Raw genomic sequence first — 11,549 nt, forward strand, 5'->3', positions numbered from 1 at the left:
CGTGTACGTTAATATCAATTTAAATAGTACGAGGTGTCGTGTTTCCTATATCAGTCTTGTTGTATTCGATGATTGTAGTATGTTGCCATTGACATCAGCAGTGTGGAAAATACATATTAAGAATATTCAAATTCACGTATTAAGTAAACTCCCCATCCATTCTTTGACATTAGGAATAACCGTTTTTTTTTGGCACTTGTTTACTATATAAATCCTTGAAATTACACACATTACTATTACTAGTATATAATATCGGACATTAGCCAAATATTGTAAGTAAAACATAAGTGAATTGATATGGTACAATTGCCATCATATACTTATCATCGCAATATTTTTTTTAAAATAAATAAAAACATATTGAAACAAATCACGATTTAAATGATAATGAATATTTCTGAATGTTTTTTCGCTCTTGAATTAAGAAAGTTTTAAGAAACCTTGATTACAGATTCCTCTGGCAAAGTTGACCTTAGGTCCCTTTAAGTCATAAAAGTTTTCACGTGTCTTAGTATTTATACATCCTTGGCTTTGAAATATTTGGCTCTGATAGTTGCTGATAAAGATAAATTCAGAAAACCGTTTGGATGCATAGAAATTATAAAGTGTTATCTCCATTGTTTATAAAAACATATTCATAATAACGCAACATTAAATATATTTTTTTCATAATTTGTTATTGGCTTTGAACTAGCTGTCAGTAACTGCGAGTACTCTCAGATGTGTACTTAGTGTCTTTTTGTTGTTGTGTGGATGTATTAATACCCTGCCACGTCCAGTTCGTGTTTTTAGATGTTTTTCTGCTTTGTATCGATATGATGAGTTAAGCCCTTTTCAACATATTTTTATAGTTTTTTCTTATGTTATACTGTTACACCACTGTCCCCGGCTAGGCCAAGGTTTAGCGACAGCAACTTAATTTAACCCTACCACATTCTGTATGTGTCTGTTCCAAGTCAGGAACCTGTAATTCAGAGGTTCTCGTGTGTTGCTGTATATCATATTTGTTTTTCGTTCATTGTTTTATACATAAATCAAGCCGTTGGTTTTTTTTTTGTTTGAATTGTTTTACATTTGGCATTTCGGGGCCTTTTATAGCTGACTATGCGGTATGGTTTTGCTCATTGTTGAAGACCGTACGGCTTCCTATGATTTTTAACTTCTATGTTAAAAGTTTTGCCCAAAAATATTTGTTTGTATTGTCAAATAAATTTTTGGAAAATTTGCCTTATTTTTTCTAGGGGGGAATTTAGCCTTAATTTTATTTTTATGTTGGGATTTTGCATTTTTGTTGTTTACAATTCGGCAAACGTTTTTTTATTTTATCAGAATTTTTGCAAAATTTTAATCTATCTTTAATTCGACAAAAAAATACTTTTAGTGTTTTGCTGTAAAAATCAATATTTGTCAGAAAAATCACTTGTAGGTGAATCCGTTCCTGCTTAATCGCTATAAGAACAAGTTATAAATCATTGATTTGCATATGTGAATAGCTTCTGAAACTAAAAAGACAATAATTGACCGCATGAGAAATGTTTGGAGTGAATTCTTGTTCCATGTACCGCAGATGATGAAATTTAAAATTAACGAAAAAATTAATTTGCTACAATGTTAATCACATATCACTAGTTTCATTAACATAAGAAATTTCTTTAATTAACTATATAAATTTCCTCAGATCTTGAATATTCCGAAAAAAAAAGATCTTGAACATTTCATTAAGAAAATAAACTAAATTATCCACATATAAAAGTCAGAAAAAGTTATATGATTGCTAACAACCCATCAAAGACAAAATAACGTGGATTTAAGTAACTGTATGTAAGTGTTATGCCTTCAACAATGAGAAGAGTCCATACTGTATAGTAAGCAACAAATTGACCCGACATGACAAAATGTAAAAAAATAAATAAATTGGAAAACCAACAGCCTGCAATCATTTAGTTAATCTAATATTTCAACTACAATACGCGAATGATATAATATGATAATTTCAATATAAAAATAAGGAGATGTGGAATGATTGCCATTGAGACAAATATCCACCAAAGTTCAAATGAAGTGGATGTAAGCAATTATATGCAACCATACGGCCTTCAACAATGAGAAAAACCCATACTGTATGGTATGCTCAACCATAAATACAACTTGTCTTACAAACTGACTTTCCATAATGGATAGAACGAACGTTTTAATTTAGAAATCTGGGTCACAAATATTTACACTACAATAACTAACTAATTACTATGCAATATAAAACACAGTGAACATAGAAAATGGTAATACATGTGACAACGCATTATTTTTTTTGGCTTTTCATATACCTTCAGATACTAAAGTTCTTATTTACCAATTTTACTGTTGATTCATTGTACTTATTTGTAGGCGAAAAACATGGGAAACTGTTTGGGTTCTTCTACACAAGTGGGTTCTCTACAACAAGTGGGTTCTCCATCTCAAATACCTCCTCCTCCAAATTATGATCTAAAAGAAATATATGAGAACTTGACAACTATTTTTCTTGAAAGCTATGATTTAGTTAATAATCTTCAGCAGACTTTTGTAAGTACAAATATATATTATTGATTTACAGCTTTTTGATTTTAGTATGTTTCAATGACTTTTAATTCTAAATTGTATTTTTTTATGGATGATGAATACATTTTTCATTAGCGATTTGGACTGGACTTGCGGAATTGCCGGTATTAGAACGGACCTTCAAAATAGATATGCGTGAGCACACAATACGTCCACATTGTATTATAAGTAAGAAGTAAAAGGGTTTTGGTATATGCATCATTGTTCATAAGACGAATAAACACTGATAAGTCATAGAGCGAACAAACTCAGGGTTAAAAGAAGAAAAACGACGAAATGACAAACACCAATTTAAAAGCACTACATATAACACTAAAGACTGAGCAATTGGAACCTCACTAAAAAAATTTAAAAACCGGGTTCCATATCGATGCAACCATGAAACTTACATCAACTAAAAGTTTGCATTTTCCTAGGTAACTTGATGGAAAGAGTTCAAAAGGACTGCGAATGAAGATTTATTGTTTTGTTCTGTTTTTATACACCCCTTTTCGGGACGTATTATGGTATACCGTCGTCCGTCCGTCGTCAACATGTCGGACAATTACTCAAAAACGCTTAATCCAATTTGCATGAAACTTTGGTGAATTGTTTATATCTATTGACGTGTTGACGTGAGCTCCATTTCGATTTTTATAAATATTAGATTTTGCGTTTCCGAGTTATAGGGTTTTATTCATTAAAAAAGGGGGATTTTTCAGTTTTCGGACAATAACTCAAAAACACTTTTACCAATTTGCAAGAAACGTTGGTGAATTGTTTATTTCTATTGATGTGAGCTCCCTTTCGATTTTTATGAATTTTAGATTTTAAGTTTCCGAGTTATGTTTTTTTTCTCATTAAAATGGGGCATTTTCCAGTTTTCGGACAATGACTCAAAAATGCTTTCAGCAGTTTTAATGAAACTTTGGTGAATTGTTTAGATCTATTGATATAAGCTCCTTTTAAAATTTTTATAAATTTTAGATTTTAGGCTTCCGAGTTATGGGATTTTATTCATAAAAAAGGGGTAATTTTCCAGTTTGCGGACAATAACTCAAAAGTGCTTTGAGCAGTTTTCATGAAACTTTGGTGACGGGTTTATATCTATTAAAACAACCTCCCTTTAGTTCTTTTTTTTATAAATTTCTGATATGACGTTTAGGAGTTATTGAACTTTATTCTTTGAAAAAGCGACGGGCGTATCATGCGTTCATGGGGCAGCTGTTTGTTGCCTATGCTATGGTATAATTGCTAATATGAACAAATGCGCCTCTTTTAATAGTATTAAACAATGTTCCTATCGGACAATCACAATTAATCCAAGAGTCATTTGAAAACAGTCATAAATGACCGACTTATAATGGTTTACTTTTATAAATTTTGACTTGGATGGAGAGTTGTCTCATTGGCACTCATACCACATCTTCTTATATCTATATAAAGGCATTATATAAACTTAAGTTTGTGACTGAATAGTATGCTACTAAATGTCATTTTATTAATGTGGTAAACAAGAGAAGATACACATTATTTTGTTTTCTATTTATCTTCTCTGTTTTAAAAATCTTGACGAATAAAACCACGTCAACTATATGTCACCGTACGGCGTTAAACAAAAAGCAAAACCCATACCGCATAGTCGACCATACGATATACTGCGAATTCATTCAGATTATCCATTTTTCATGTTCACATTGCAAAATTTTAGTGACAATATCGCAAACAAATTTTGCAATGAAAAAAATGTTCGACGATAATGCAGTGACAGACAAGTACACATAATTCACATTGCTATAGTTCGTTTTTGTCGTTCTGAAAGTTTTCAACTCGTCCAAATCAGAAGTTATTTCACAATGTTCGGATGACAAAGCCATAAAAACAAAGTCGCCAAGTGGACATAGTCATACAATTAATTTTAATAGACGGAATTTTGGGCAGGTGAAAGTCAAATTTACGAATTTAAAGTAGAATTAAAGTCAAGAATGCATTGATTTGGACTGCTTCGTTATTGCGTATTGTATCTCAAGGAGGTGTTTCTACAACAATCAGTCAAGAAAAGGAATCGTTGTCACATACCTGTCCAATGAAAGTGACATCGTTATAAGATAATATTACCACTATTGGACATTAAGTACACATATTGTTGGTTCATATCAAGATCCTAATATCCTTAAAGCTATTGAACAAAGTTAAATTGAAGTCATCCCCTCGAAAGTGTTGCGGGAGCCAACATCAGATGGGTGACCGTTGTTGAACATTGGAGTTGGGAGTAGTGCTGCTGAGTCGTTATTTCTATTTTGAAAAAAAAACACCGAATTTAATCTTACCATGAGCAACAGGACGAGTGCCAAATATGGAACAGGATCTACCCATTCTTCTGAGCACCTGATATCAAACCCGGTTTTAGATCGGGCTGCAGGTGGACAGTAAAGTCTTTAATGTAGTGTTTTTCTTTCGTCGTTTTTCGGATTTTGCATTGATAATGACAGTCTCTCATAATCAACATAAAAGTTCCGATTATCCCTTTGGTTTCTCTCGCGTCTTTTGTATCACGTATGTGATTGATAGAACTTTTTAAAAAAAACATTTTTTTACATTTTCTTTTGTTGACACTCTTTGTATTGAATTTGTTATCTCTTTTACCCACACGGAAATAAGGGTGGTGCTGATAATGGGCAGCCGGATATTTACATCTTTCGCAGTAACTGATTTCTCAAATTTTTAGTTTTGATAATTTCAAGAGTTTTCTTTCAGCATAATTATTTCTTTAGTTATTCAGAAACCTTTCTTTTGCATTTGATTTACCTTATATTACAGAAATTTGTTTGTCATTGAGCATAATTGTTTACATAAATTGAGATTCACAAGCACAATATCATAGTTATAATGTGTATTTATCAGGCAGCGAAAGAGATGCAAAATTCAACGGCTATTGGAGTTGTTAAAAAAAGAGTTACAAAATATTCAATGATGACAAAACTGTCAAATGAAGAGGCAGAGCAAATAGCCGAGGATACAAACAAAGTACTAGTAAGTAAACATGTAAACGACCCTTTCTAAATTTTCAGGAGATTATTTGTACCGCGATAGATTTACTGAACCTAAAACAGACCAATCTGAATAGTTGCAACCATACAGGCAAAATCTCAAAAAATATATTTCAATTAATATTGAAAAATAAAATATTTTGTAAATTTACAACTTAAATTGTGAAATATCCTTCTGTTCGATTGGCTTCTATTTGTTAGTATATTCCTAAGTTTTCGGTTCAATGTATTGAACACTGTTGGCCTGATTTCTTTTTAAGCTACCTCTTTTGACCATACTAATTTGTTGTCCTTCTATAACTTGACGAATCCTTTTACTTTTTATAACTTTCCTTTCTTTTATATTTTATATAAAAATCATCTTCAATCTAAAAGAATAGAATTGTTCGGTTCTCAGAATTCAAATGTATGTACTTGTGGAGTCTTGTGGAGAGTTGTCTCATTGGGAATCATACCGCATTTCTGTTTATATTAATATAAATTATTGAGGTCTTCATAATTGTTCACCTCGCATCAGTAAGAAGAATGATACTAAATTTTTTTGAATTATATTTACATGCGTTAAATAAAAAGTTCTTATATAAAAAGTACAGCATATGTTACTTATAATGAATAGATGAATTCAAGTTATTCTAATTTACATCGTCCTGAATATGCATGAAATATTTGCCACTGGACGTTAAGCAACCAATAATCAATCAATCAATCTAATTTGCAGGAAAGATATTGGTTCAAACGATCTAAAAAGATCATCTCAAGTGTAATAAACAGACTTAAAGACGTCATTGTCAGTACAGATCAACAACCGACTTTATCTACATTAATTAGCAAATTAGAAACAGATTGTCTACAGTGGCTTGAAACTGCAATTAATCAACTAAGTAAAGACATACTTGAGGCGAAAAGTACAGATGAAGGTGAAAATGGTAGAAATGAATCAGTTGATGGTTTAGAAACTGGCCAAACAATTGAGGGTCCTTATGATGACAAAACAGAGGTTTTTAGGTTGCTTTTCACATGTACTTTGATATTGGAAACAGAACGCGACAACTATTCTGAAATATGTTTATATGTTTAGAGGCTACTATATAAGAAAAGTAAAGAATGACAGATGTGTAAATAGAAATGAAAGAATTAATCAAAAGGAAAGTATATTATATTCATATCCATGTACCTACTGAAATAAATTAAAGAATACGTATGCAAGTAACAGCATACTAAAGACTCAAAGACCCAAAACACCACAAGAAGGAAGTTGTTCAAATGTGAAATGTGTTAACAAGCTATAACATATGAGACAAAACTGAATTTGATAGGAGTTTGAAAAAGCGTTTTTTTATTTCATCATAACATTATTTGAGGCTTTCACTGAAAAAGAAATAATGTATATAACATTTTGATGTATCTAATTACTGTTATGAGGCAATAAATTACTTTAAATAATTAACCTAATGTATCTGATTGTTGCCATAAATGCATGTGGTGTTTATTCATATTTTGATGTAAAGATTTTGCATTTATTTCTCTCTTAGATATAAAAGTATTGCTTTAAATAAAAATAAAATTCCCTGTGTGCATTTACTTTATTATCCTTTTCCCAATTGTGACATTTTGACTGTGTGCGGATTGGCATTGCGGGTGATGAATGCATAGCATGATATGCTTACCCTAACAGCGCAACCGGTGTCGCTCCTTTTGCAAAACTCTCAGTCTTTGTTTGTTACCTTGATTTGTATATTCTTACATCGGTACTGTTACCTGAAATTTTGATATCAAAATTCATATCACATAACGTACATAACTCATGAAAAACAGTAGTGCAAACATATTTTTCTCGTGGATTAAGCTTCTTGTATATTTTAAATGCTTTCTTCTATATCAAATCTAAAATTTGGAATAAACTATAATAAATATTTCCAAATATATTTCATGGATTTAATACAAAACAAGGAGATGTGGTATGATTGCCAAAAAAAGCATCTATCCATCAGAGACCACATGACGTAGGTGTTAGCAACAATAGGTCACCTTACGGCCTTTAACAATGAGCAAAAGCTCTAATGCAATGACAAAATATTTGAAAATCCTAAATTTAGTATAAACGTTGAAGAGCTGATGACATTTTCAAATATATAATTAGCATAACAATTTATATATACCTATATGCAGTTATTCCTTGTCAGACTGATAGCCATTTCTTTTGATAAAAATAGAAAGTTCGCAATTGGAAGCTCAGATCATCTCTTTTATTATCAACCGACCCTTGTTTTTAAGATAGGACATGTAGGAGTCAGACTTAATTGTATCTATTAACGTATATTTATGTTCAACATAGTCACCACACTTTGAATTATTTAATATTTAGTGAGAGGACATCATCTATACAGCGGACAGTGGCGTTGATGAATAATGCTAGCTTCTTTCTGTATTTCATAAAAAAAACTCTTGTATGAAGTCTGTCTCATATGAGTAAAGGATCAAGTCAGAAAGAAGCACAGCTATTTCCTATGGGAATGTCGATTGTTTCTTGAAAAATTTGTCATTCAAATGTAACAAATACGCTGGTAATCAAGAAATCAAGCATCGTGATAATGTCAGAGAATTCTGAATCAGAGTGTTTTTACAAAGTATGATGTATTCCTCCGTAAAAGATATTTTTTGTCAACGTTGGCAATTCTTTGTCATGATTCAAAGTTGGACCAATTCATTCAATCGTCTGGTAAGTTTGGAATGAGAAAAACTTAAGTAAAGAGTAAAAAAGTCAAATATTTTTATACTATTGCAAGAGGGAAGAGACTTAGATTGTATTCATTCTTACAGATCTTTGAAATATTTTAGTATCCACATCTGATTCACATCGCCCCTACAGTAGGAAGTTTTACAATAACTCTGAAGCCCTGTTTTTTTATACACCGTCAACATTCGGTTGTTTCTTGCTTCCGGGTCTCTAAATGCAAACACAGAAACTGGTTTAATGTAACTGGAAAGCGATAACTGACGATTTATCTAGATGAGTGAAATTTATTTCATCTTAAAACTTCGCCGTTTGGCGAAAGAATTAATCCTGGATAAGCGGAAATGAGATAGTGTCCATCTTAAAACCTATGAAATGTCTCTTAATATAAAAATAAGAAGATGTGGTATGATTGTCATTGAGACCACTCTCCACCAGAGACCATATGCCGTTAGCAACTATAGGTCAACGTTCGTCTTCAAACAATGAACAAAACTCATACCGCAAAGTAAGCTATAAAAGGTTCATAAATGACAAATATAAAACAATCAAAACGAGAAAAACTAACGGCTTGATTAATGTACAAATCAATAAAGAAAAAAACAAATAATTTATCATGATATAAGGATTGCTAGGTTAAGTTTAAAGTAATGTTGTTAAAATTTGTGATGTCATTAATAGAACACTCAAATTAGACTGTTCCGGTTTAACAAAACAGATGCTTTTGGTTTAATTTCTGAAAGAGAGGCGAAGGATACCAAAGGGACATTCAAACTCATAAGTCGAAAATAAAACTGACAACGCCATGGCTAAAATAGAAAAAGACAAACAGACAAACAACAGTACACAAAACACAATATAGAACACTAGCAAAACTGGGGGTGATCTCAGGTGCCCCTGAATGGTAAGCCGATCCTGCTCCATATGTGGCACCTGTCGTGTTGCTCATGAAATTACAAACCCGATGATATGTCTAATTCGGTAGGTCACATTAGGTACTAGTAGAGGGGACGAGATAGAAGTTACGACAATTGGAACATATCCATCGTCATCTGTGAAACAGATATTCCATAACAGTCAACCAACTCGTGATGGCGTCCGTAAAATTTTCAAAGGGATGACTTCAAATTCACCACTTGGAATTTTTGGTTTAATAGTTTCCTTGTGAGCAGCAACCCTCTATCAAGGAAATCATGATAGGAAATACAAGCCCTAAAATTTAGTATCAACTGGAATGTTGCTACATAGAAATGGAAAGTTCACAATTGGGAAGCTGAAATCATCCCTTTTGTCGTAAAGTTTTGTTTTCAACCGACCCTCATTGTCAATTTCTAGATGAAAGTCAATATATGAGGCAAACTTAACTGTATCTGTTGTATCCTTTATCTCAAGTTCGATGGGATAGATGCGTTCAATAGAGTCACCAAATTTTGAATTATTTAATGAGAGAACATCATCTATATAGATCGGTGACTGATCGATGGCGGCTGACTGATCGCTAAAATAGTAACGCCTAAGGTTCCAAGTACTGTATTTTTTTAATTTTCAAAATGAAATAATTATAAAATTTAACTGAAAAAGAATATTTAGGTAATACAACCAGATTCTAAGAAATAATACTTTATAAACGTTCTGACTACAATATTATATTTTTTCCATGAGTACTTTGTTCTAAATGCATGAAATGCAGATTTTCAATTGTTGTTTTAGAGCATTTTTGGAATGTCAACAGAAACAAATTTAAAAAAGAATATTTCTTATTAGTAGTTAACAGAATGTTATGTTATTTGAAAATAAGAAGGTATGAAATAAATCAAGACTTATCCATCAAAATTGATAAATAGTGTATTCATAAAACGAAAAAACTGTTACACTTGAAACTACAGTGCCTAACAAGATTTAGTGAGGTAGACGAAATTGGCCTTAAAACGATCGTGTTGAATTTTGATATCCGAAAATAGGCAGATCGGACATATTTTAACTTTATTTACTGACTACTTTTGTTTGGGATTAATTGTAATTATAACATTATAATGAGAATGAAAAATGTTTTTTTTTTTTTCAGATAAATAATAATTTTACCTGGCGTAGCCGTGCGTAAAATGTATTTCGGCATTTCTCTTCGAAAAATGACTTGTTTAATGGAATAAAACGTGTGAATTGTAAACCTTTTTTTCCCTCCGGAATAGGTTGTTAAAAATGATTTATCTATTCTATATATGGAAAATTTTGTGAAAATATAAGAAGTGGCAATTCTTACCTTTCATACCTTTAGTTTAATTGATAAAACATAATATGGACTCGTCCAGTGTCCACTTTGAAGGTCATTTAAGTTACTGTACACATTCATGCATGTTCAGATTTAATCAATATACGTGTATGAAAAAAATAAACAGTTTGAAGGTAAACTAATAATAACTTAATCCAATCAAACAAATTACGTAAGATTCAATAACAATGACCGGTCCACATCATAATAAGTGATAGGGGTAAATTTGGTAGTGAGAAAATGACAGATATTTTAATTTCATTTTTTTGCAATACTGAATAAAAATTTGTCAACAGAATGTTTTGCTATAATTTCAAAAACATGTCGTTCTGTATTGGTACAGTTTTCGGATCTTTTATTTGCGTATTTAGGGCAATAGAAAGTTTGGGCTTCAAAAGTCTACATAATAATTGACTTTATACAGAAAATTCGCCTTTTTAAAACATTTAATGTTTCACAAATGATACATGGATACAAAGTAAAATCATTTCTCAAAACACTGCAAAAACATCATATAGCGGTATTGTCATTAAGTGCGTTGAAATGAACCGTGGTATAGCAAACATCGAATTCCCTAAGAAAATGTTATCACACACTATAAAGCTTTGGAAATATTATGCAGAAATACATTAACAGACTAGTTTCAGAGACTACCGAAGAGTAAGCATATCCCCATTACTTTAAACTATCATATTTCCATGTGGTCAGGTCAATAATTTGTACAACACGGTCTTAAATTCGAGGGAAAATACGAAACATTGGTTTGTACCGTCTAAAAATTAGACCCTAATTGAGGGAGATTCAAATGGCTTTCAACCATATATAGATACAAATTTACTGGTCAGTATATAGAGATGAAACAGATTCCCGTGTAGATGAGCCTTATGACAGTTGAAGCATTGGGTCGTGAAGGGACCTG

General features: G+C 31.7%; 1 long non-coding RNA gene across 1 annotated transcript; it reads left to right on the forward strand.

Moving 5' to 3' along the window:
* The first annotated feature begins 250 nt into the window (after positions 1–250).
* Positions 251–7,196, forward strand: LOC127736640 (uncharacterized). The gene is made up of 4 exons (XR_007999090.1): positions 251–272; positions 2,386–2,562; positions 5,482–5,610; positions 6,346–7,196. It is a non-coding gene; the product is annotated as an uncharacterized LOC127736640 (long non-coding RNA).
* Positions 7,197–11,549: the final 4,353 nt, after the last annotated feature.

The sequence above is a fragment of the Mytilus californianus genome, unplaced genomic scaffold, assembly GCF_021869535.1.
Source record: "Mytilus californianus isolate M0D057914Y unplaced genomic scaffold, xbMytCali1.0.p SCAF_34, whole genome shotgun sequence".
Lineage (NCBI taxonomy): Eukaryota > Metazoa > Mollusca > Bivalvia > Mytilida > Mytilidae > Mytilus > Mytilus californianus.